The 27705-nt window shown below is 35.9% G+C and overlaps 1 pseudogene; it reads right to left on the bottom strand.

Moving 5' to 3' along the window:
• Positions 1–5761: 5761 nt before the first annotated feature.
• Positions 5762–14807, bottom strand: LOC122281348 (annotated as a pseudogene).
• Positions 14808–27705: the final 12898 nt, after the last annotated feature.

Genomic DNA, 27705 nt, shown 5'->3' with positions numbered 1-27705 from the left:
TTATCCCTTCGAATATACTGACCCAGAGGTAACGTAATATTCCGTAAAAACGATTCATGATAATAATTTGGAGGCAACCCAGGTAAGAAAATCCATACCGGGACCACAGACAGTTCCTTCTCCTCAACGTAATCAGTCGACCACTGAAACACCCTGTATTGGACTCCATCTATTTCTGATGCCTCCCGAGAGAAGCCCTTAATAAAATCTTCTTCATTCGACATTCTTACAAAAACTGATCGCGGACTAGCTATCGCTGATATCACAGGTTGAACAGCCAAACCCCACCTTCGTCTGCAGAAGGCTCTAATATTATCCAACGATGGATGTCTGCGCAGAAACTTCAATACTAACGAAAAGTTAAACGGTTGAACCGAACACTCAATCTCCTCCTTCGTAAAAGAAACATACGGAATTCCCTCAAAAGATTTCAACGGACGCATTGGCACCTCCACCTTCGGAAGAGGTTGAGGCGTTTGCGCCACCAGGTCTGCATACGACCGGGAACGAGCTAGGGCCCCCACAGAAGCCCCGGCGGCAGCCATGCAACGTAGCCTCAAGAGAAAACGCTAGCAGAGCCAAAAAAGGACACGTCACCCACTTGTCTTGAATTTAGGCTTCATTCACAACCCAACCCAACCCAACCCACCATAATTCTGATGTGCTTCCTTTCTTTGGGTAAATACTTATCCTATTTTTTCTAACATATCTGTCAATTTTGGGCTTGAGGCTGTTTATTGGTACGTAACTTGGCCCTATGAGTTGAGTTTGTTTATAAAAGGGTTTGTCAGAACATATTAATTAAAACCCTTACAGAACCCAGTCACAAACTACTCTGAGTAGATACTTTTACATTGCAAATTAATAACATGCTAAGAAATTAAGGTATTGGATGTCCTTGCATGCTAGCTTTAAAGTTAACTTCATATAGGATGCAAAATATACATAAAGATACGAGGATAAAACTCTAGATTCTTAAAAAATGAGTGTGAGTAGCCCTATTGGAAACATAGCTAGATCTATATATAAATATGGTTGCCATATCAGTAAGATGGCAATGTAAGGCAAGAATTTAAACCCCTTTGGACTAAAACTAGATTCTAAGTTACAGGTAATGAGTTATGCTATTATTATTGGCAGTTTTTCTTTATAAGTATGGATGCTTGAGTTATTGTCTTTATTGTTTCGTTGCTCATTACTGCATTTTATATCTCATGTATATATGCTATTGTTTTGGCAAATACTCTATATTTTGTTTAGACTGTAATTGATTTGCATTCATCTACAATCCCATGTATAAGAGAATACATGCATTCTTACATCAATTTTTTTTAAAATTCTAAAATATGATAAATATTACCTATAAACTAAGGGGTATCCCTGACCATCATCCAAAAACAGTAAAAATATATGAGAGAGAGAGAGAGAGAGAGAGAGAGAGAGAGAGAGAGAAAGAGAGAATAAATAAAAGGGAGTCAAAATTAGAAAAGAAAAGTGAAAGATGTTAGCACAGATATTGTAAACAAGTGTTAGTGCTTGGGACTATTAGCACATATAAATTTTCTCATATTACCTTTACTACACTCATGCTTGATTTTTCAAGCATACACAGCACAAAAACTAAATCAGCTAGACTTACTTTAACATCAAGGTATTTGTTTGGAAGAATCATATATAAAATTGCTGAAGAGTTTGTAAAATCACTTGGACTGAGTTTCAATCCCTACATCACTCAGGTATGTTTCTTATCCTTTTTCCTTCAAAGTAAACATGTGTGGTATTTGGTTCACTTGCTATGTCTACATTAATCCATAAATTTATAAGTTTATAGAGAATGCAAAAGAACTTTTATGGATTCATAATATTAACCTACCAACTGCTTTTGGAAAATTCTAACAGCAGGAATCTCTAGTAGACCATGACTATATGGCAAAAGTTTGGAATGGATATTAAGTTACCTATGCATTTATCATGCTTCTGATTGATTTCTCTGCTTGTTCTGCAGATAGAAACTCATGACCATATGGCAAAACTTTTTTCAGGCAATTATCCAATTCAACGATATATTGATTGACTTTAATAGGGATGTATGGGGCTACATATCTTTGGGTTACTTTAAGCAGGCTAGCATCGGATGTAAATTTTAATTTATGAAGGGATGATTCTAAGTTCTCCCCTTGCAAAAAATTGACATGTTTTAGGTTTGAAATTTTTAACAAATAACCAAGGCCTGACAACTCCATATAATGTTTTTAGTGTTCTCTTTTTGAAAGTGAGAAATGATTGATGCTTTTCTATGTTGGGGCATCTTTTTCCCTCTCATGGATTTGTTTTGAACTAGATCAATGAAGCTCGCTTGAGTGAGGACTTGAACCATCGATGGGAGGTGCTAGCTGAACCAATATAGACTGCATGTATCTTGTTATATTTATAAGCTTATACTCATTATATTAATGTGGGATTTCTTTGAAGGGTATTCAGGTGGAGGCAACATAGGCTACAAAAATCCTAAACAACAATAGGCAGTACATACATTTAAAATAAAAGTGCTTTGCTAGAAGATTGCTCTGTTTTAGGGGAGTTTAATGGAGTGGTTGAATTGTTTGAATAAGGAGAGGCTAATGACAAAAATAAAACTTTCATAAAAAATTTCAGGGCCTAGCTAGCATTTTCTGTTTCATCAAAAATTCCAAGCTCACCAACACTACTGAAAGAGTTATTGTTGCTTTGATTTAAAGAACCATTCAAAGTTAGATAGATTTTTTTTTGTTATATGTTAATTAGATCTTGGCATAGAACACAGCAAGCTAAATTTTTTATCCTGAATAAGGAAATTTCATGTGCACATTTATATTTTAAATCTCCTAAACTGCCCATCCACTAGAAACCAAGCAAAAGAGGACCAAAAAACCATCAACAAGTAGTAATGCCACAGAAAACATTACAAGCCTTAGCTAGCCAGAAAATAGCATATTTAGGCATTGCGAATGCATTTACATGTGTATTTGTAAATGTAAAGCACCATAGTCGCAAGACAATCGTGCTTAAGCAGAACCAAATCCATGAATATGTTTTTCCATTTTTTTCCCTTTTATAAGCAAACAAGAAAATCCTACAATAATAATCTGGACAGGTACATTTCAAAATCAAAGACAAAAAAGTAAAACAACTAAACTTCATCTATCAACCACAAAGTTAGAATCGATACGACCGAGAGTAAGCGGCACAGAGATACAAATGAGTTGCAGAGAGAGAGAGAGAGAGAGAGAGAGAGAGAGAGAGCGAGATAAGAAAAACTCACCGGCGAGAAGACGGCGGTTAGAAGATGGCGGCTAGAAGATGGCGAGAAGACAACGACGCTATCAATGACCAGAAACCACCGTGTTATCGCCGAAGAGAGAGTGAGAGCGAGAGAGCGAGACAAAGAGGAAAAATGTAAACCGCGTGGGAAAATAAGAAGCAGGAGTTTAAGTGAATAAAACTATTGAGGCGACCAAAAAGTCGCCTTAATAACACAAAAAGTCGCCATAATAAAAAACTTATAACAGCGAAAAAACTGTTATGACAATATACAACAACCAATCAAATTATTTGCGGCAATAAAAAATAGCTGGAAATATATGCTTTTTGCGGCTCTCTTTTTCAATTGACGGAAACATTTTACTGAAGTTTAAAAATTGGCTTTTTGCGGCTATAAATTTATCGCCGGAAATAAAAATAGTCGCAAATAGTCATTTTTCTTGTAGTGGCAAACTTGTAGTGGCAAACTAAGAGGCTACACATGTCAAAGTAGGCATTGAGAATTTTGAGTTTTCATTTGGAGTGTTTGACAAAAAATACATGCAAATGGTCTTGAGAGGGAAACATAAAGAAATGAACATGGTTATTGTCCTTTATGTGGAATGAGGAAGCACATAGTTACACGGACATTCACAACTTTTGAGATTTTGAAACATTGACCGAGCAGCATGTGGGAAAACTTGGCCTTTTAAAAAGCAAGCAATTCACGCATTTTCTGGAGCAATTGTCGGCAGCCGGTTTTTGGCGTTTTGCAATAGAACCTCCACTAAAATCACACCAAAGCAGCTGACATTCTGCTAAAAGGCCAAAAAGAGGCCATGCTGACACACGCTGAACACATAGCAAATTAGGCTTTTTCGTTTTGGACGGACATGAGATGCAGCAGCCCTTGGAGGTTCTTTCACGCACGCAATTAGGAGATTTATTTTGTTTCTTTCCTTCTTTTGGGCGCACGAAATGGCTATCAAAAGAGAGGATACGAAGGAAAAGTGGGGGAGCACAATTAAAATTAGAATAGAAATAGTGTAATTTAATTTTCTCTTAATTTTTTTTTATTCTTGAGAGAGCTCAAGTAGAGGAGATGGAGATAGCACAGTTGAGTGACATCACTTTTATGGTCCACCATTCCTCTCCTACGTGTAGCCTCCTCTTCAGTTCTTGTTAATTTTAATTTGCTTATTTAACTTATGTCATTTACTTTTCTTGCATTGTACTAAGGTTAGAGGTGAACTCTAATAATTAAGATGTTGTTTCCAATAAACAATAGTATTTTTATTATGATTTTGATCCATTGAATGGTTTTATTATTAGAAGCTTTGACTATCTATATATTTATCTTGATCCATTCTGATTTTCAGATACATTGGATGCTTGAAAAATCCGTGTGATATTTACATGAATTTGTGAATGTTTTAATCATCAATTATTTATGCTTAACCTTTAGTAATTAATTTTATTTGCCTTAAATGCTAAATCTTCCAATTAAACGGAATCATTATTCTATTTTAATTGAAATAAATCGATCGAAAACAATAATCTAAATTATTAGATAGATCTTTGAAACCGAAGTCATTTTTCATATCTCTTTATTTGATCATTTTAGTTGTATTATGTTATTTTCAAAATCTTCACCTCAGTAATTTTATCTTTCATTCACTGTACATACCACCACTTTTTTTTTTCTTTTTATGAATATCTTCTACCATTGTATGAGTTTAATTTTAACCACACTTTCCTTAAGAAGACAATCTATAAATTTTATTTCTAGTTAGTACTCGACATCGATTTTCTTACATTTGAGATAGCTTTTGTATTACTTATTTTAGAGCAAGTCAAGTTTTTGACATCCTTGCCGAAAAAAGTTGATTGTCATAAATTTAAACTCGTATCTTTATCTTTATTTTCATTTTTTTATTCATTGTTACCAAAAAATAAAAGACGTGCTTCTTCTTCATTTTTTTTTTCTTAGTTTTATTTGCTGGACGATGGCATGCAGTTTCATTTTTGTCTTTTTCCTTTTTTTTTTTTTTATATTTCTTCAGTTTTTCATCACTCGAGATAGCAGCTTGTTTTCGTGGCATTTTACTTTTAGTGAGCTTTATTTTCTCGGTTGCTAGGTAGACTTTTTTTCAATTTCGTTTTCTTGGTGTGGCTTCGTTTTTCTTTCTATGGCTTCAATTTTCATTTTGCTGAGCGGCGTTATTTCATTTCCCAGTGTTCATTTTATTTCCTTAGAACTTTATTTCAGTTTTAGTTTTGGGCGTTGACTTCCTCATTTGCTTTTTTATTTTAGTTTTACTTTTTCCTGTGCTGCGACGTTTTGCTTCATTTTCTTTTTGGATTTATTTTGGAGTTTCTTTTTCTTCAATTCTTTTGTTTGATCTTGTCTTTTATTTTTCTTTGACATGTCCATTTTGAAAAAGTAGTTTTTTTTTTTTTTTGAAATGAAAACGAAATTTCATTAATAACACTCAACAGAAACTTGCTTGTCTGAAACAATAGCAGGGAGGACCTCAGGTGGTACCTCCTCTACCCAAATACATTCAGAACTCAAAGATAAGGCTAGTTTTGCAGTATCATGCGCTGCTTTGTTGCTGCTTCTACCCGAGAACGATACTGACCACCCTGGCTGGGCTTTCAAAATAGATTTGATGTCCTCTATCACTTGTCCGTCCCATGAAGAATCCTGTGTATTTGAATTGATTGCATCCGCCACCAACTTCGCATCTCCTTCCAGTTGTACCTGCCTGAAGCCTAGTTCCCTGCACAACTGAAGCCTAGTTCCCTGCTTGAAAAAGTAGTTATTTTGCCTGTTATCCCATTTGTTCGGCAGTATTTTTTTAGGGACCTGTTTTTGAATGAGTCATTTCTTTTTATGTTTTTATTTCATTAAATTTTAAACCAAAAAAGAAAAAAAAAACTTTTTGATTAGTATGTGCACATGTGATAAACAATATTTTGCCTCAATACGATATGCATTTATATACACATGATTGACACACACTTTATTTCTACTATTTTGTGAAATTTGAGCATCTTGGTAGAGTAGTTGAGCGGAATTATTATGTGAAGATTTATTTTCAATACTAAACATATCGCATGATTTATGATTATTTATTAAGTTGAGAATTGGTATAATTTATACAGAATGAATGACAAGTTTTGAAAGAATATTTTGCACATGCTTAAGCTTGTAGTGTTTCTCATTAATATTCATTGATTTAACACAGGAGAAGTAAATTATAGGACCACCGAGCCCTTTTCACAAGAAAAAAAATAAACGAAAAAAAAATGAATACAAAAAAAAAAATAGATTTGAAAAGGAAAAGAAAAAGAAAAAAAAACAGAGAGAAGAATCATAAATAAAGGACTAGAAGCAGTTACCCAGAACTTTGGGGGTTGAATCTTCAACCTTTAAATAGAGTTGGTGTGAAGATTGTAGTCTCTTGGACTTTGAAGTAGTTAGAATCATAAATAATTAATCTTAAGATTGAAAATCTTATGATAAATTATGGTTACTAATGAGGAATACACAGTTGTTTAGTCACACACACATTCCAGTTCCGAGACTTTTGCCTCAATTCTATGTGAAAAAAATAATCGTTGAGAATGTCTTGGTGGATATAGCGCCTTTCGTTGAGTAGTCATGAGTCATATTTTGTGAGAATTCATAATTATATTTGATTGCTTTTGTTTGAATTTAAAGCTTCATGCAATATTCATCTTAACTAATTTTCACTAATTACTTTCCTCAAGAATTAGAAAAATGCTAGCTGGGGGGTGACCTTGACAGTGGACGTAGGCTCATGTTGAGCCGAACCACTTATATCTTGGTGTCCTGTGTGTGATTGTCGTTATTTCCTTTTTGTTTTTGCTTCTGCTGTTATATTTCAATATAGCATTGGTTAACGGGTTAATCCCTGGGTGGATACAATCTATTAGATCTAGTATTTTACGTTTAAAATAAATTTACAAAATGATAAGCCACATCATTTTGTGAGTTTCCTTTTATATAATCACTTTATGTAACACTTCTCTATATTAGTATCACAATTTGCATGTTTTTTTAACCATTTTAGCATGTTAATTAAAAAGTGAATATTATAAGACAAGATTAGCACAAAAACTAAGGATCAACAAAAAGGAACGAAAGGAAAAGACTTGGGAGCAAAAAAGGGGGAGGAATAATTTGAATATGAATATCATGGTCTTTTAAGTTTAGGATAATTTGAAAGGTCGTGTTAATAAAAATTTTAAAAGTTCTGAAAAACTTGTTTCTTTCTCTCTTTATATAACACATGCACTTTGTCTTCATTCACCTATATATAATTTACTGGAGCTAATTAGTAATCGAACAATTTATCGTTAAAAAAAGGAAAATACTATCACCATAAAGGGATTACACAAAAGTAAATCTACAAACTGATATGATTTAATATAGTACGTCAAATTGTAAAGTTAATTTTATTATAAAGTAAATATTATTTTTTGGGTTGATTGTAAAGTTACATAAGGTTTTGGGTTGATTTTGTGTTATCTGTTTGTGCCTGCAGCAGCAGTTCTCTTAAAAAAATTGAACAATAATATATAATTTATTTTTAAATTATTATCTATGCACCATATGTATCCAAGTAGAATAGATATTTCTATATATTGAACATTAAGCCTCTATGAATAATAAGGTTGAAGTCCCCTAATTATATAATTAATTTGAAATGCGTATATGCTAGATGTACCACAAAACCACAAATTTTACTACATAGACTTTGCTAACTTATGAGCAAACATGAACAAAAAGTTAAAATAAAAAAGTAGTCAAAGTAATTATATCTATTTACACAATAGTCATCATGTGTTGCCATGCCAATCATATGAGGTATATAAGATTTGGAAACTGATACTATGTCCATTCAATTTGACTGGTAATGTATTTTATTTTATTATTTCAGTTTTCTTTTACTTAATAGTTAAAAAAGTGACTATAAGTGTATTTGTGTCTTCTAAAAAATTGTTTAAAGATCTTTTAAAAAATATTCAAAACAAAAAACAAAAAAGAGTAGAATTTGCACTAGGAGCATACCAAGTGGGCAAACTTGGGACAAGGCAAGTAGCACTTCCCATAAGATTTTTGTGGTAAAATTTGTTGTGAGCTTAGCGTAGCATGCATTTTGCATATTCCATTTCAAGAAGATCTAGAATCAAAGACGTGAACACACACAAGAAAAGTCATATATTGTAATGCCCTAATGGAAGATCCAGATCACATGGCCTATACTCCAAAAGGCTTAGTTAATGATACAATTAGAACCCCATTGAAACATTATTATAAAGAGTAAGAACTTCTTTTTTCCAAGTAACGTAGGATTCCATACACTACCTACCCTTATTCTTGTCATATGAGTTATCACACACACACATATATTATGAACATTATGAATCTGATCTTAATGGATGATCATGGAGAGTACAATATTGGTACCAGATGAAAAGGAGTTTTCTTAGTAACAACTTGTGTGTTAACTTCACTCATGTCCAAGTGATATTTCTCCTGTCCAATGATTGGTGGAGGCAACATCCAGTCAAACCAACACAACATGTTGGCAATCACAAATTCAACAGTAGCAACATCGAATGTCAATCCAGGGCACCCCCTTCTCCCACCTTCAAACGAGAGGAATTCAAAATATTTTCCTCAAAAATCAATTGGGTTGTCTATGAATCTCTTGGGGAGGAACTCTTCTGGCCTCTCCCATACACTAGGGTCCCTTTGTAATGCCCATATATTGACAAATACCTTTGTTTTTGGAGGAATATCATAACCTCCTCCTAGTATCACACTTGTTGATGTTTCTCGAGGTAGCAAAAGAGGAGCTGGTGGATTCAGTCTGAGACTTTCGTTGACGATACATTTCAAGTAATGCATTTTAATATTCACATCTATTTTCGACTTCTTGCCCACCATTGTTCTTACCTCATCCTGTGCTCTCTTCATGATACTTGGATTTTTTATGAGCTTTGCCAATAACCATTCTAAAGTTGTTGAAGTAGTATCAATACCTGCCACAAACATGTCCTGAATTTTGGAAAAAGAAAACAATATTAAACTGCGTGTGGAGTGTTTGTTATATGCACTAACAAACATACATACAACACAGAGAGAGAGAGAGAGAGAGAGAGAGAGAGAGAGAGAGAGAGAGAGAGAGCAGTAGGATTGCTTTGAGGTTGTCATCAGTGAACTCAAATCCAAGCATGCCATCCCTTTGAAGTTGGAGTAGAATATGTGTTGTGCCTTCGTCCTATCCGAAAATCACACAAAATAATTTTAAAGTGGTTCAGCAAATTGCCTACGTCCACTGGAGCCTCTTTTATAGAATTTGTACAAGATTTACAAAAAAATCTACAAATTCTCATCTCTCCCTCACGTCCTTCTTTCTTTCTCTTCTCCCACTGCCCTTGATCTCTCACCTCAGTGAGGATGATTTAATCTTTACAAATCGTCTCCTTTTATAGGAGAAACCATGGGGGACAAATAACCACACTTCTTGACCAAGTGAGCCTCCAATGGTGAGTGGGTGTGTGAGTGGTTGGTGGATGGGGGTGGCTGGCTGTAAATCCACAACCAATTCACACTTGGGCAATTCACACTTGGGGGATTTTTCAACAATCACCCCCTCCACCCAAGTGTGCCATACTAGAATGCTGCAAATGGTTGCATCCTTCAAATGATTGCACTCCTTCATTGGAATGCTTCTCAGCCATGAGAGATCCGCTATCAAATGCATCTGCTGGTACGTCGTCAAATGGATGTCGTAATGCCTCTCCAAATGCATCTTCAAATGCATCAGCATCGTCTACACCCACGGAGCTTGCAAGGAATTTTCTTTAGAGGAGATTTACAAGTGTTTTACTGCACAATCTCAACTCTCTAGGATTCTTCTTTTTGCTCGAGTCCATGAGTCCGCACTCATGTACACCTTGAGCAAACTGAGTTTTGCTCGAGTCACAGCCGAGTGAACAATCTACTTGGTGCCTTTACAGCTTTCAAAACCAGGCTCCATAATCCTACAATCACACCAATCTCCAACTTGGAGACTGATTTTCAACATGCTAGTCTCTATCTCTAGCATGATCTCTTATCGTCTTTACAATTTTATAGCTCATGTCTTCAAGTCAGAAGACTAACTAAAGTGATGCATAACTTTAGTTCATCATGTACAATGCCCTTAATCAATACATACATACAGGGCAACACATCTCCTACTGCACTAGGAATCAATGGTTTCGCACGGACCTTGACACATATCAGAGAACTTGTTGCTGAGGTCTCCATCTCTGACTTGACTGACTCATCATTATGCTGCTGTCTTCAGTCGCATGTGCCCATCTTGTGTGCAGTCTCCAACTTGCATAATCTTCCTTCTTGCAAGATTTTTCTTCATACCGTAGTTCACTACCTTCATTCAGCAGGATATAGTTTAAGGTAGTAACCACCATGGAAGTCTGATCGTCTTGGCAGCCATGTGATCATCAATTTTAGGTGTAGATATCCATGGAACATCTGACGTTTTGTTCCCATCGCTCACACCTTTGCTTCATGTCGTGGTCTAGACCATTATCTAATTCACACGACTATTACCACAAGCCAAGACCAATGAATCATTCGTGACCTTCCAAATCTTTTTGAGAAAACACTATTAAATGGCTGCTGAATTCAAGCTGTCTTTAACAGCATTGTGCACTGCAAGAAATGCAACGCCATGTATTTCTTCAGTCACCACATTCACAGCATCATTCACAACTTTCTCCTAATTTTAGCAGTCTCTTGTGGTCTGTCTTGCCATAATTTCTAGCGAGTCATCTGTTGTCCAGATCTTGACTTGCCTCTGTCCTTACTATCAACATTCAGGACCAACAACTCGAGATTTTGCCAGAATCTCTTCTGCGCACCTCCTCATCTAGGATAAGATCTCTTACATTGAGAAACTTCAACTTCGACTTCTTTGCAGAATTACTCATAGCCATTCTCATGACATCCCAACCTTTTGACCACAACGCCAAATGCTATTGGGCAACAATAGTACCTTCTACCTTTTCTGAAGTTGAACTATTTCTTCATCTGCAGTTTGTTATTTGCAATTGACTTTTCAAAGAAAGCCACAATGAGATCCGTTGCGGTTCTCCTCCTAATAACATTATGCTCCATGAGTTGTATGACTGCCAAAACCTACTGATATAACAAGTTAACCAGTATCGTCCAATGATCAGAACTTTGCTCCTCAAACTTCACAATCCCAATTGGCTTAAATCAAGCCTCAAAAAAAATGAGTCCGTCATGACTCCAACTAGCTACGATCAAGTCCACAACTGATCTGCAACTATAAACGGTTCAGATCGAAAGTACCAATGGCGAATCTCAACATTCCCACCGTACCGATGAGTCCAGAATGATCCAAATAGTTTGTCGGCACTATTTGATCATTGCAATGGAACTCCAACTGGCTTGGATCTAGCCCAAAATGATCTACAACACGTGGACAGTTCAGATCGAATGTATCGATGGCGAAACTCAACATTCCCACCATACAGATGAATCGGGAATGATCCAAATAGCTTGTCAACATTATTTGATCATCGCGACGGAACTCCAACTGGCGTAGATCTAGCCCAAAATGATCTACAACACGTGGACGATTTAGATCGAATGTACCCATGGTGAATCACAACATTCCCACCATACAGATGAGTCCAGAATGATCCAAATAGTTTGTCAGCACTATTTGATCATCGCGACGGAACTCCAACTCGCGTAGATCTAGCCCAAAATAATCTGCAACACGTGGACGGTTTAGATCGAATATACCGATGGCAAATCACAACATTCCCACCTTACAAATGAATCCGGAATGATCCAAATAGTTTGTCAGCACTATTTGATCATCACAATGAAACTCCAACTAGCGTAGATCTAGCCCAAAATGATCTGCAACACGTGGACGGTTCAGATCGAATGTACCGATGGTGAATCACAACATTCCCACCATATAGATGAGTCCGGAATGATCCAAATAGTTTGTCAGCACTATTTGATCATCGCAATTAGACTCCAACTGGCATAGATCTAGCCCAAAATGATCTGCAACACATCGACAGTTCAGATCGATAGTACCGGTGGCGAATCTCAACATTTCCAACATACGAATGAGTTTCAAATGATCCAAATAGTTTGTCAGCACTATTTGATTATCGCAATTAGACTCCAACTGGCGTAGATCTAGCCCAAAATGATCTGCAACTCATCGACAGTTCAGATCGATAGTACCGATGGTGAATCTCCACATTCCAACCATACGAATGAGTCCGGAATGATCCAAATAGTTTGAAATCACTATCTGATCGTTGAAATCGGACTCTGAATGGCTTAGATCTAGCCCAACATGATCTACAACTGATGGACGGTTCAGATCAAAAGTACCGATGATGAATCTCAACATTCTAACCATACGGATGAGTCTGGAATGATCCAAATAGTTAGAAACCACTATTTGATCGTTGAAATTGGACTCCGAATGGCTTAGATCTAGCCCAAAATCGATCTGTAACTTTTGGAAGGTTCAGATCAGCCTTCTACTACAGTAGCGCATGGGAGAGCGTACCTGAGCGTGGGGGCGCGTGGGAGCGTGTTTCCCACTCGTCTTCTTCCTCTGACGCGATTTAGGCGCGTCTGTGCACTCTCTAACTTCCAGGGGCGCGTACGGGCTCCTCCGACATCCGTTTTTTATGCCGTTTGCGGAAACGGATTCTTCTTGATGCGAGGAACATCACTGTGTGGTCAAAAGTTGATTTCAATCAACTTGATTTTTCTGGACAATACGAAACCAAAGCTCTGATACCAATTGTTGTGCCTTCGTCCTGTCCGAAAATCACACAAAACAATTTTAAAGTGGTTCAGCAAATTGCCTACGTCCACTGGAGCCTTTTTTATAGAATTTGTATAAGATTTACAAAAAAATCTACAAATTCTCATCTCTCCCTCACGTCCCTCTTTCTTTCTCTTCTCCCACTACCCTTGATCTCTCACCGCAGTAAGGATGATTTAATCTTTACAAATCGTCTCCTTTTATAGGAGAAACCATGGGAGACAAATAGCCACACTTCTTGACCAAGTGAGCTTCCAATGGTGAGTGGGTGGGTGAGTGGTTGGTGGATGGGGGTGGCTGGCTGTAAATCCACAACCAATTCACACTTGGGCAATTCACACTTGGGGGATTTTCCTCCAGCCTGTCTGAAAATCACACAAAACAATTTTAAAGTGGTTCAGCAAATTGCTTACGTCCACTGGAGCCTCTTTTATAGAATTTATACGAGATTTACAAAACACTCTAAAAATTCTATTTCTCTCTCTCACGTTCCTCTTTCTCTCTTCACCCACTACCCTTGATCTCTCACCGCAGTGAGGATGATTTAATCTTTACAAATCGTCTCCTTTTATAGGAGAAACCATGGGGGACAAATAGCCACACTTCTTGACCAAGTGAGCCTCCAATGGTGAGTGGGTGGGTGAGTGGTTGGTGGATGGGGGTGGCTGGCTGTAAATCCACAACCAATTCACACTTGGGCAATTCACACTTGGGGGATTTTCCAACAATATGCACGAAATCTTTCTTGTTAGGCTGTTCATCATTACTTTTTACAATTTTGTGTTCTTCAATCACTTGATCAAAAAATGTATCTAATTCTTTAAAAGTGGCTTTGAGACTTGGGATGAATCTCGTAAGAACGTTAAGCCATCCCAAATAAGGGAAGAAATCACCAAAACAAAATGCTGTCAATTGCACCATTACCCTTCTTGCTAGATGTCCAAAACTTCTCTTGCCATCTTCTTCTTCAAACTTCTGTCCAAGCGTACATCTAGAGACTATGTTGTTTGAGGCTACAATGATCATCTCCGTTAGATTAACGGAAGTCTGTTTGGAGCACGACTCACGTACCTTATTTGTTAATGAAGCAACTTCTTCTTCCCTTATATGTTGGAATGACTCCACTCTTTTGAGGCTCAAAAGCTCGAGGACACAAATTTTCCTAACTTGTCTCCAATACTGACCATAGGGCGCGAATCCCATGTCAGTGTAACCATAGAGTAAGATTTTGGCTACTGTGTTTTGGGGTCGGCTTGCGAAAATAGTATCATTTTTCTGCAAGACTTCTTTGGCCAATTCTGCGGATGATACCACGAGGGTTGGAGCATGGGCCAAGTATAAAAGCATTACGGGGCCATACTTCTTAGAAAGGGCTCGAAGGGAGCAGTGTGGGAGTGTACCAAGCTGGTGAAGGTTGCCTATGATTGGAAGCTTTGGTGGGGATGGAGGTAAATTGGGTTTGCCACTTCTAAATACGCGTTTAAAGATGTACAAAAATGAAAATATCATGAAAGGAAGAGATAGGAGGGGATTGACGGGTATTTTGTGAAGCTCCATACATGATTGTGGCAACCATGATAGCAGAGTCATTTCCTGATCTTGTCGAAGTGTTTGGCGCTGGTAACCTGGTTCTTTCAGCTGGCTATGATTGTAAAATAGAATGACATAATTTAGGTTGCAAAATGACGTGGGAATCTCTGCATCTTTCGCTTGTGCATATGCATACTGCAGACATGTTGAAATGTGAAAACAGTCGGCTAGCTCTCTTCACCTGGACACTCACATTTCACATATTTAAATCCTGGCGTTTGAAATCTTTTGATAGAATTATAGTCAGATATAGCAACTAGGTTGGGTATAGCCCAACTTATCCAATCAAAGTTACTCGTTTTACCATTTAATAATATTATTTTTCATCAAACTTATAAAAAGATTTTTTACATTGCACAAAGAATGCGTGAGATATCTCAGAGGAATCCATATATATATATAATCATGTACACAAGCAAAAGAGAATTGTGCATCATTTGATTTATTTAATATATATGCTTCTTTCAATTCAAATATTTAAATAATTTACCCTTTTGATCATCTCATTGAAATTTCCTTAAAAAGATTTTTACCAAAGAATAATGTACGTAAAGACAAATGACAATAAAAAGTAGCAAAAGGACTCACCACAACAAATATGACTTTTAGTGACAGATTATAAATAGTGACGGTTTCCAAACTGTGACTAAAACGTATTTACTGTGACGGTTTGTGAGAACTGTCACTAAATGTTGGGCAAGAATTTCAAAACATTTGGACGTTTCACATAATACGTTCGCACGTCACATTAACATTCGAATGTTATGTATATTTACGTGCGAACGTAAAAAAATTAGCGCGAATGTTTGAACGTTTTAAATAATTATGTGCAAACGTTAATATATTAGCGCCAATGTTCGAACGTTAATGCGATAAAGTTCGAACATTATATGTTAAATTACATAAATTAACCATAATATATATTTTTTTAATAGTAAGGTTGAGTAACGTTATATTAAAAAAAAATTAAGAGTAGAAATTAAGCTACACAATACATACATTAAATATTTGTGTCCATTACATATGTCGAAAATAAAAAACGTTCGAATGATAAATTTTTACAAATCACTTTCAGAACTGCTGGTTTACAAAAGATCGAAACTCCTTAGTCAATGTCTCAACCTTATTGTTTAGCACATCTACATGATGTGCAAGATGTGCGACAACCTGATCTATATGTGCAATCTGTCTATCGATCTGTCTGTCTATATGCGCCTTCATATTTGTCATCATTGTATCAACCCAAGCAGGTCGCCATCCCCAGCAGATGTAACTCCCAGCTGCTGACTAGTACTCGCTGAAGGGCGAGCAACATCGGCCCCAGACTCAGTCGGGGGAACAAGATCTGGCGTAGGACCAGACTGACGCCGAGCTGAGCCTCTCCCCTGTCCAATGCTTCGGCGGTGTGTGGTTATCTCGATAGGGCTTATCTGGTTTATCACCATCTCCTTCGCCTGGAGTGGCACTCCCCGGGCTAGTAATAAGCGGCTGATGATGACTCCGTACGGGAGATTATCCGTGGTAACGATGCTGGCCTCATAACGGATCCGCTCAAATATAACAAGGGGCAAGTCAATGGGCTCACCACGTGCCAAGCCAATCAAGAACTGTGCATGATCCCGACTGAATGTGCTCTTATGTGCCACCAGGTCTACATTTGTTGCAACAAAAATGTGCAACATGCGAAAGAAAGGCAGCAGCTGATTCTGGCTGAAGGAGTTCGGCCTATCGAGTTTTGTGCGGTCCGTGCCAGTGAGGATGTAGAAATCCTGGTCCCGCTCATCGTCACCAACCTCAGCAGCAATAGGATCGCCCTCGGGTCGATCTTCTTCATGACTGGGCATAAACTCAACAGGGCCTGAAGATGAAGTAGAAGCGGCTGGATCTGCCTCGAATATGCCCGGGGAAAATGCAGCTGCTATGTCACCAGCTTGAGCAGCTGTGGACTCAGGTAGTATACGCGGAATCTGGAGTAAGTCAGCGAGAACATCCGCCGAGAACTGAAACTGTACACCGCGTACACTGAGAGTATGGGATGATGCATCGTTAGGCATGGTGGCCATCCCAATGTAAAACTCTCGAACCATTGTGGGGTAAATCTTTCCCCTCAATGTGCATATGGGGCCCCAACCTCTAGTGACGAAGACGTCTCTCAGCGTCTTCTGCTCCCAGCTGAGCTCATCAAACTCATTAATGAGGATTTCTCATTCCCCCATAACAGTTCGTGCCCCCAGTTGAGCAATGTCCGGATTGCCTCCATCCCTCCCTCGCTTCGTTGTCGTCATATACTGAGCCATATCCTGAAAATTAAAAAAAATATATAAGTTATAACATTTAAAAAAATGATTATAATCACAGATACATACGTATTATGATATATATGGATTATACAGAAAATTAAAATATCATCCTTATAAATTTACATAATTTTGCTAGTAAAACTTTTAAATAATTTCACTTTTTCAATATATAAAATAATAATACTTAAAAGAAACAATATAAAAATATTTTAATAGGAAACGTTCGAACGTTATTGAAAGTACGTTCACACGTTAAAATAGGTGAGACAGTAAAAAGATGATACGTTCGGACGTTTTTATCAAACGTTTCATTCAAACGTTCGATAAAAACGTGCGAATGAGATTATTACGTCCAAACGTATTATCTAAAGGTTCGGACGTAATGAATTTGAACCGTCATACGTTCGGACGTTCTTACTAGCCGAAGAAGACCAACGGTTTAGGTTCGAACGTTTTATCTAACGTTCTGTTAAAGCGTTGGATAAAAACTTTCGCACGTAAAAATAATACGTTCGCACATTACAATATAACGTGTGAACGTAAAGAATACCAAAGGTCACACGTTCGGACATTGTGTCGTGACGTCCGAACGTTACAACATGAAATCGCTTCGTCGACTCAGCCACTACCGAAAGCTTCGAAATGCATGTTTCGAAGCTACAAACAACCAAAATAAGCATTTATATACAGTGGGGAATGTTTCTACGGTCCTATTTTATCAATTTACTGCAAATGGTGGCCGGAAATGCAAATTTTATAACCGGCCTACGGTGGGTTTCGAATTTTTGAAACCCACCGATTAAAAGCAAGGAAATAGAAGAGGGAGAGGGCACATTACCTTTTAGTGATGGTTGCGGTGGCGGATGGCGACGGTTGCGGCGGCGTGCGTGGCGGAGAGGAAGAGAGAGTTTGAGTTTTTTAACTGATTTCGTACAAGTTATGGCCTGGAAACCGTCGTGCCTGGCCTTATATACAGTTAACGTTCGAACGTTAATTAATTAATGTTCGGACATTAACTGCACATTCGAACGTTATGTTGATTACGTTCAGACTTAAAATCATTCGTGCGAACGTATAACTTGTACGTCCGGACGTTGTGTTAACATGCGAACGTATAACGTATAAGTTCGGACGTCAATCAAAACGTCCGAACGTTTTAGTTATAACATTCGAACGTTTTTTTGATGTATATTATATTATATATATTATATAATATATTATTATAATATATATTATATTACCTATATATTACTATATAATATTATACATTATATAATATATAATATGATATATTATATAATATATCATATTATATACGTATAATATACATATATTATATAGTATATAGTGTTAATAGTGCATATAGCGTATACTATATACTGTTATACGTGTAGATAGTGTATACTATATACTATATAGTGTTAATACGTATTATTGAAACCTATATTATATAGTATATAGTATAATAGTATATACTATATTATATATGTATATTATATACGTATTATATACTATATATAGATATAATATATATACATATGTTATTATATATTATATTATATAATATCTAGTGTATACTTATATAATAATTATATAATATTATTGTATATATTATTGTAATAATATTAATATATATATTTAATACTATTTTATACTATAATATATATAGTATATATTATATAGTAGTATATAGAGTTATTTATATATCCAATACTATAATTAATATACTATAGTATCTATATAATAACTATAGTATGTACTATATAGTATTTTTCTTTTTTTTTTTTTTTTTTTTTTAGAAAAAGTCAGGACCCCATGTACAAGAGGAGTCCCTACCCCAATTTTATTAAAAAAAAACCCTCACTTTTGGCGGAGGAATACCTTTCATTACAAATCCCACCCAACAAAAAAATCATTTCTCTCTAATAAATGCCATCCCCATCCAATCAAGACGAATTAAACCTCTAAGCCGTGTATACTGAAAATCCGTCCCAAAAAAATCTATATTCTCCCCCAAAGTCCCCTTCTTTGCTAAAAAATCTGCAACCATATTTGCTTCACGAAAAATATGACAAAAACGAGTAATCTCTATCGAAATGTCCCTTATCTCTTCCCAAAAATCCCACAAAAACCAAAGACGACAAATATCAGAGGCCAACCAACTGAAGATAACCTTAGAATCAGATTCTACTAAAACGTCATGCAAACCCAAATTTTTACACAACCTCAACCCATCTAACAAAGCTCGACATTCCGCCACCGTATTTGTAGCAACCCCATAATGATGCGCAAAGCCAGCAATACATCTTCCAGAACAATCTCGAATAATACCCCCACCCCCTGCATCTCCTGGAATCACACGAGCCCCACCATCAACATTCAATTTCATCATACCCCTCCTCAGCAATTCCCATTTAACAAAGGACACTTGTTTTTTTTTAATAGGAATAATCGGCACCTGTAACCCTTCCATAACTAGGAAATCATTTCGCTTCATAACCTGAAAATTCTTCAAATTTCTGGACATATTAAAAATCATAACTTTCACTTGTCTAATAATATCATTTACCTGAAATGTAGCCCCTTCCATCCTTGCCAAGCACCTAGCTTTCCAAAGACACCAAGAAATAACAATAGGCATCACTCCACGAATCCAACCAGCTTGATTAATTTTTGCAGCTCTCTTCCACCAAAAAACCATCATCCCTTTCCAATTTCTGATCTGTGGCAACCTGATTTGACAAATATTAGCAAAATATTTCCAAACTATTTGTGCGTTTAAACCCTCACACATAATATGCTGCAAAGTTTCAGATGTTGGCTCTATACAACAGTGGAATTTAGAAGCTAAAGGAATCCCCAACCGCTGAATTACATCATCCGTTGGCACTACTCCTCTTTTTAATCTCCAGCAAAGAAGACATTATTTTAGGAATTTTATCAAGCCAAAGCCACCTCCTCCACTCACATAACTCCCCCCGTTCTCTACATATGTCCCAAGCTAATTTTGCTGTGAAGTTGCCGTCCCAAGAATTCTTCCAAATAATAGCATCTGCCCTTGATCTAAGCCTCACATTAGCCACGGAAATCTGCTACATGATATCCGATGGGACCAGCTGACTTAAAACGTCCAACTTAGGCCCCCTCTCATCAAATACTTCAGCAACCTGCAGGTGCTCACTTCCCACAACCGGACACAAGTCCTTCAACAGACCTCCCCCTAGCCAATTATCCATCTAGAAATTAATATTCCCAGCCCCTATCAACCATTTAGAATTCAGAAAAATTCTGGGCATCACCTCCATAATCCCTTTCCAAAACCGAGACCCTTTATTCTTGCTCATTAAATTATAAACATGGTCCTGGCGAAGATATGTTTCCCGGAAAAAATCTGCTATAGCGACACCCCCGTAACCAATTTCCATCCAAACTTCATAAAAAGAGATTGCTGCACTTCTACCAAGTCTCTAATTCCAATACCACCCTCTTCCACTGGCTTGCACATCTGATGCCACGCCACCCATTTACGTTTCTTATTTCCCAACGAAGACCCCCAAAGAAAATCTAAAAAAATCTTGTTAATCTTCCCAAAAACTGCCTTGGGAACTTTTACAACCGACAAAATATGAATAGGCATGCCATTTAAAACATGCCGTAAAAGCAAAATCTTACCACCAAATGATAACATCTTACTCTTCCATCCTGCAAGTTTTTTTTGAATTCTAGCCATGATGCCATCAAATAAAGAAATTTTTAGCCTTCCCAAATATAACGGAACACCCAAATATACACACGGCCAAGATCCTTCTTCAAAACCGGAAATACCTTTAAGATCATTTTTTCTAGCCAAAGACATATGAGAAGGGAAAAAAATTGTAGACTTACTTGGACTAATTAATTGTCCCGAAATCTTCTCATAACGATGAAGAGTTGCCATTAGCCTTCTCATAGACACTCTCCCACCATTGGTAAAAATTAAAACATCATCCGCATAAAGCAAATGAGTGATAAGAGTACCTCCCCCTGGATGATAAGGTTTAACTATTCCAAGACTGAACTTCTGATGTAACATGTGCGAGAGGAGCTCCTGCGACAAAATAAACAAGTAAGGTGAGAGAGGATCCCCTTGTCGTACACCCCTCGAAGCCTGGAAAAATCCTTTCGAACATCCATTCAACATGATAAAATAAAAAGGAGAAGAAATAGTGTTGAAAACTAAATTTCTCCACTTTTCCGCAAAACCCAGTCTACGTAAAACTTCAAGAAGAAATTTCCAATTCACCCGATCATACGCCTTTGCCATGTCCAGCTTTCACATCACATTACCTCCTCTCACCTTCCTACTCAACCCTTGAACTAATTCTTGTGCCAAGGCCATATTATCAAAAATACTCCGACCTGGAATGAACGCAACCTGTTCCTTAAATATAATTTTATCAAGAATAGGCGCCAGACGTGAAGCCATAATTTTTGTCATAATTTTGTAAACCACTGAACATAGACTGACAGGGCCGAAACTGACCAAATCCCATAGGTTCTTCCACCTTCAGAATCAACACCAAATTTGTCGCACCAAAAAATTTAGAGAAAGGGTTACCTTCAAAGACTTCCTTGGCCATGTCAACAATGTCAGCTTTCACAATATCCCATGCCAAAGAAAAAAATGCAGCTGAAAAACCATCCGGTCCTGGACTACTATCCATAAGAATAGACCGAAGAGCCCTATAAACCTCCTCTTCCGACGGCAGCCTACACAAAGCATCATTCTCCGCATCGGTAACAACTGGGGATAGCAACGCCAACTCAGGTTCCTGAAAACTGACATTAGACCCTGTGAAGAGTCCCTGATAAAACTGGACAGCCTCTAGATGCACTGCTTCAGCCGACTCTAGTGTCCTACCATCCTCCAACACCATTTTATCAACAATTTTATTTTCTTTCTTCACCCTCATCGCAGCATGAAAAAACTTAGAATTGGAATCCCCCTCAGCCAACCACTTAATGCGAGATTTTTGACAAGCTAACATCTCCTCCCGATTCACCCATTGTAAATGAGCCTTTTTAGCTTGTAGCATCTCTTCTTCCACCTGAAAAGAAAAATTTCTAACAAGATTTTCCTCAAGGTGTTGAATCTGATTTTCAAGTCTATTAATCTCCACCTCAACTCGACCAAAGACTTCCCTATTCCATTTTATCAGCACATGCTTCAACCTTTTTAATTTTCTACTAACCCGCATCATGGCACATCCCTCCACATAATCGCCCCAACTCTGCTCCACCAAAGACAAAAACCCATCATGAGATCCCCACATACGTAAAAATCTAAATGGCTTCACAATAGAAATATTCTTCTTAAACAAAAGAAACAGCATAGGAGCATGATCCGAAGATGACCGAGGAAGATAACTGTAATTCGACCCCTCAAACAAATTAATAAACTGCATATTAACCAAAATACGATCCAAACGAGCCCAAATACGGCGTCCTCCATTCCGCCCATTACACCAAGATAGTGTGTTACCACAAGAAGGAGGCTCTATTAAAGCACAAACATTAATCCAATCATTAAACTCAGCTTTGGCCAGAGGAGCCTTAAAAAGGCCCCCAATCTTTTCGCTATCCGCGCGAATAATATTAAAATCACCCCCAATGAACCAAGGTTGCCCCTGCGGATCTTGTACCCTGAGATAATCTCATAACTCCACTCTTTTTTCCCGAAAACAACTAGCATACACGAATGAAGACTATATAGTAATATATAGTATATAATATATATAGTATATACATATAAAGTATATCTATAGTATGATATAAATATATAAAGTATATGTATAGTATACTATATATTACACTATATTTGTAGTATATATACTATATTATATACAAGTAGTATATATAACATAGTACTAGTAGTATATTATATCTATAATATATTTACTATATAATATATTATACTATATTATATAGTTATTATATATAGATAACATACTATATAATACTTATACTATATTATAGACTATAATATAGATAATATATTATATAATACTTATACTATATTATCTAATAACTATATTAGTTTAATATAGTTATTAGATATACTATATTAAAGTATACTATACTAGGATAATATACAATGTTTCCTATATAATATATTATAATATACTTGTTATAACTATAATATATAATATACTTATTATATTATAGTTATAATATAATATATATTTTATATTATTAGTTAATATAAAGTTATAATATATATATATAGTACGTTCTTATATAATACTTATGTTATATATATTATAATTGGTACAAATTATATATTAATATTGTATAATTTATAATTTAATATATAAATATATTATGAGGAATATACTAAATTTTAATATGTAAATAATAATATTTACGTTCGAACCTTCATGCGAAACGTTCGGACATTATAATAAATTCGGAGGGAAATTTCCCGCCTAAACCAAATTTGCACAGTACGTTCTAACGTACTATATAAATATTCGAATATTACTGACAAATACGTAGGATGGAGAATCATACATGTGAATGTACTGTATAATTACTGGGCAGGATAATTTTACGTTCGAACGTTACTGCTTAAACGTTCGTACGTAAATTGAAACGTTCGGACATTCATTAATGAACGTCCGAACGTTAATTGCATAACAAGCAGAAGATAAAACTTTCACGCACGGGAAAGCAGATTCATTTCTGCTTTCCTCCGTGCGTGTTAGAGTGAGAGACAGAGAGAGTTTTAGAGAGAGGGAGCTGGGAAGTGGAAAGGTTTGGAGAGACAAAGAGAGTTTTAGAGAGAGGAAGAGAAGAAGTGGAGGGTTATAGTGAGAGAGAGTTTGCAAAGGTATAGTTTTAAGCATTGAGGTATATACTTATTTCTCATTTTTTATTTGTAATTTACATGATAATTATCAATGTTTTGTTTCATATATATTTAACTAACTAGTATTGTGTATTTTTTGAAGGATCATTTGTTGTGAATTGTTGAAAAGTTGTGATTTTTGAAGAAGAATTTATTTAAAGCACAAGGTATATATACTAAACTCTATTGTTACATTTTATTGTGGATTTAATTTGTGATATAGATTGTGTTGTTTGGATGAATTAAAAAGAAAAATTATTGTTATTGAATATGTTTATTCTTAATGTGATAATGTTTTAGTATAGTGTATGTTTTTGAATAATATATATTTGTTAGTTTATGTGTCTATTTTAGTAATTTGTTGTGATAAAAGAATATATATAACAATTTATTTAATAAATAAATAGTGTGATTATTTGTGTAAAAATAAAAATAAATAGTATATAATTTATAATAACGATAACTATAAATTATAATATTACAATTAAAACTATTATCTATATAATTATCATATATTACTAAGTGTCAATTATAAGGCATAACTATATAGTATATATAAAAATTCGTATTACTAAAATTATAATATAAATAAGTATTATAAAATAATAATTCCTAAAAATCTAATAGCTCAATAATCCTAAATATTTTATCTAATAATATATAGTATAGTGTTATTAGTATTAATCCACCATAATAATTATCATGTAATGTATAGTATTAAAAAAGGATTAATAAGAAATAGATAAGTAATTATAATAATAATTATTTATTTAATAATAAAAATTATTATAATAATTATAATAATTTTGGCAATAATAGTAATAATTATATAATAACTGATAACAATTAAGTGTTATCAATATATAGTATAACTAGTAATTATAATCTAATTTACTATATATTATATTGAATACGAAATAAATAAATAAAAATTGTTATTTTATACTATATAATAACAAATAAAATATAAGTGTTATTAGTAACTTATAATAGTAATTATAAGATATTTTATAGTAGTGTTATATATTATATAGCTGATAATAAATATAATTTGTTATTAGGAATTATATAAGTCTACAAATAATTTCTAAGTATTATCAATCATTAATAATATAAATATTATTAGTACATCGGGATAATTCAAACAATGTGCGCTAATTTATGAGTAGATTTTTTTGTTAGATATTGTATAACATTGCATAAATAACCTTAGATCCGTTTGGGAATTAGTGTACATTTAGATGTACATTAATTCGTGAATTGTCCAGTGTGGACAGTTTGAGATTATATTATCTGTATTGCACATAAACGTTATTTCTACTTTGAACGTTTACTATGAAGTTTCGGTGTCTTCCTCATTTGTTCTTCGGGTATACTGTTCTTAGGGTCATAATCCTTATATGTGAACATGTATACTTGGAGAACTATGGGGAAGTGTTGCCGAAATTTTTACTAACATTCAAAGTAGTAGAGTGACGAGACTTGTGCAATATGGAGAATATAATCTCGAATGGGATAGGACCAACTACCTTGAGAAAGAGTACTTTGAACATGATGTATCATGACATACATGTGTATTTAACTTTTCCATATATTACTAAAAAATTAGATATTTTTAGAAATGGATAAAAGTTGGATGCGTCTACACGATAGACTTGGAAAAGATTACATACCCTATGCGCATGGAGTAAGGGCCTTCATTGATTTTGCAAAGGCCTCTGCTGATAGTCATGGTTACATTAAGTGTCCATGTCAAGGTTGTAAAAATTTGTGTGCGATAGCATTGGATGAACCTGAAAGTCATATATTTGTGAACGGTATGGATTTGGGGTATACTCGATGGGTACTGCATGGTGAGCCATATGCTGAATCAGCGGATGACTTATTCAGTCAGCGAGAAAATTTGCAGCACGTGGATGATGATTATGAGCGAGATGAGATGGAGGAATTGTTGAGTGACATTGGAGCTGGGATGTTTATGGATGAGGTTGACGACAATGGCTCAAGTGGGCGACGGAATGATTCAGATAATTTTTCAGAAATGTGGGAAGATGCAAAGCGTGAGCTTTATCCAGGTTGTACAAAACATTCTAAAATGTCGTTTATTGTGCGGTTGCTTCACATAAAATCATTGTGTGGAATGTCAACCAAAGCAATTAACATGGTATTAGACTTATTTAACGAAGTGCTTCCCGAAGGATCTGCATTGTCGAAGAACTTTTATGAAGCGAAATAGTTGAGAAAGGGATTAGGGTTTGAGTATAAGTTCATACATGCGTGCAAGAATGATTGTGTTTTATTTTGGAATGAGAACGAGGAGAAACAAGCATGTCCTGTATGCGGAGAGTCGAGGTGGAAGAATAAGAAAAGCGTGCCGGTTAAAGTATTGCGATATTTCCCATTGAAACCTCGGTTGTAAAGATTATACATTTGTAAGAAAATAGCTCACGAAATGAAGTGGCACAAAGAGAAAAGAGTTCAAAATGATGGATTTATGAGGCACCCTGCTGACTCACTTGCGTGGCAATCTTTCGATAATCAGTATCCAGAGTTTGGGATAGAAGCAAGGAACGTGCATCTCAGACTCACAACTGATGGATTCAACCCTTTTGAAAATATGACTACAAGTTATAGCACTTGGCCTGTAGTGTTGATTCCGTACAATCTTCCACCATGGAGGTGCATGAAGGCACCCAACTTTTTGTTAACTTTGCTTATCCTCAGCTCGAGATCACCTGGGAATGACATTTACGTATATTTGCAGCCGTTGGTTGAAGAGTTGAAAGAGTTATGGGAAGCAGGCGTCCGAACTTATGATGCATCCACATCAACAACTTTTCAGATGCATGCTGCGGTAATGTGGACGATAAATGACTTTCGGGCATATGGGAATCTTTCCGGCTAGAGTACTAAAGGAAAGTTAGCGTGTCCGACGTGTAATAAACAAACTACTAGTGAGTGGTTAAAATATTCTCAAAAGTTGTGTTTCATGGGTCATTGACGTTATCTACCAACAAATCATGCATGGAGAACAGAATCCGCTAAGTTTGATGGACGAGTAGAAGATAGAATTGCGCTAAATGAGTTGTCTGGGGAAGAGATCCTGGAACAATTGGTACATGTGGCAGCGAACAATTTTGGCAAAGGTCGGGGAAAGAACAAGCGAAAACGAGGCGTAGCAGAATTGAATTGGACAAAGCGTAGTATTTTTTTTGAGTTGCCGTATTGGTCGTCCTGCATGTTGCGACATAGTTTGGATGTAATGCATATTGAGAAGAATATTTGTGATAATATACTGGGTACATTGATGAGCATCAATAAAAAGATGAAAGATACGATTAAGACAAGAAAAGATCTTGAGAGAATGAGAATTAAACATAATTTGCATTTACGAGTGGAAGGTGAGAGGGTGGTCATGCCACATGCATGTTTTACAATGACAAAGGAGGAGAGGATGGACTTCTGCAAATGGTTGCAAGGTGTGAAGTTGCCAGATGGTTATGCTTCAAATATCAGTAGATGCATAAGCCATGATGACTGGAAAATTGGTGGATTGAAAAGTCATGACTGTCACGTATTTTTGCAGAAGTTATTACCGGTGGGAATTCGTGGGAAGCTAACATCTGCTGTACGTGTTGCCATAACTGAACTGTGTATGTTTTTTAAGGATTTGTGTGCTCGGGTAGTGAAGCGAGATATGCTGTAGAAACTG

This window comes from Carya illinoinensis, chromosome 11, assembly GCF_018687715.1.
Source record: "Carya illinoinensis cultivar Pawnee chromosome 11, C.illinoinensisPawnee_v1, whole genome shotgun sequence".
NCBI lineage: Eukaryota > Viridiplantae > Streptophyta > Magnoliopsida > Fagales > Juglandaceae > Carya > Carya illinoinensis.
The sequence above is the reverse complement of the archived record's forward strand: the minus strand, read 5'-3'. Positions and strand labels throughout refer to the sequence as shown.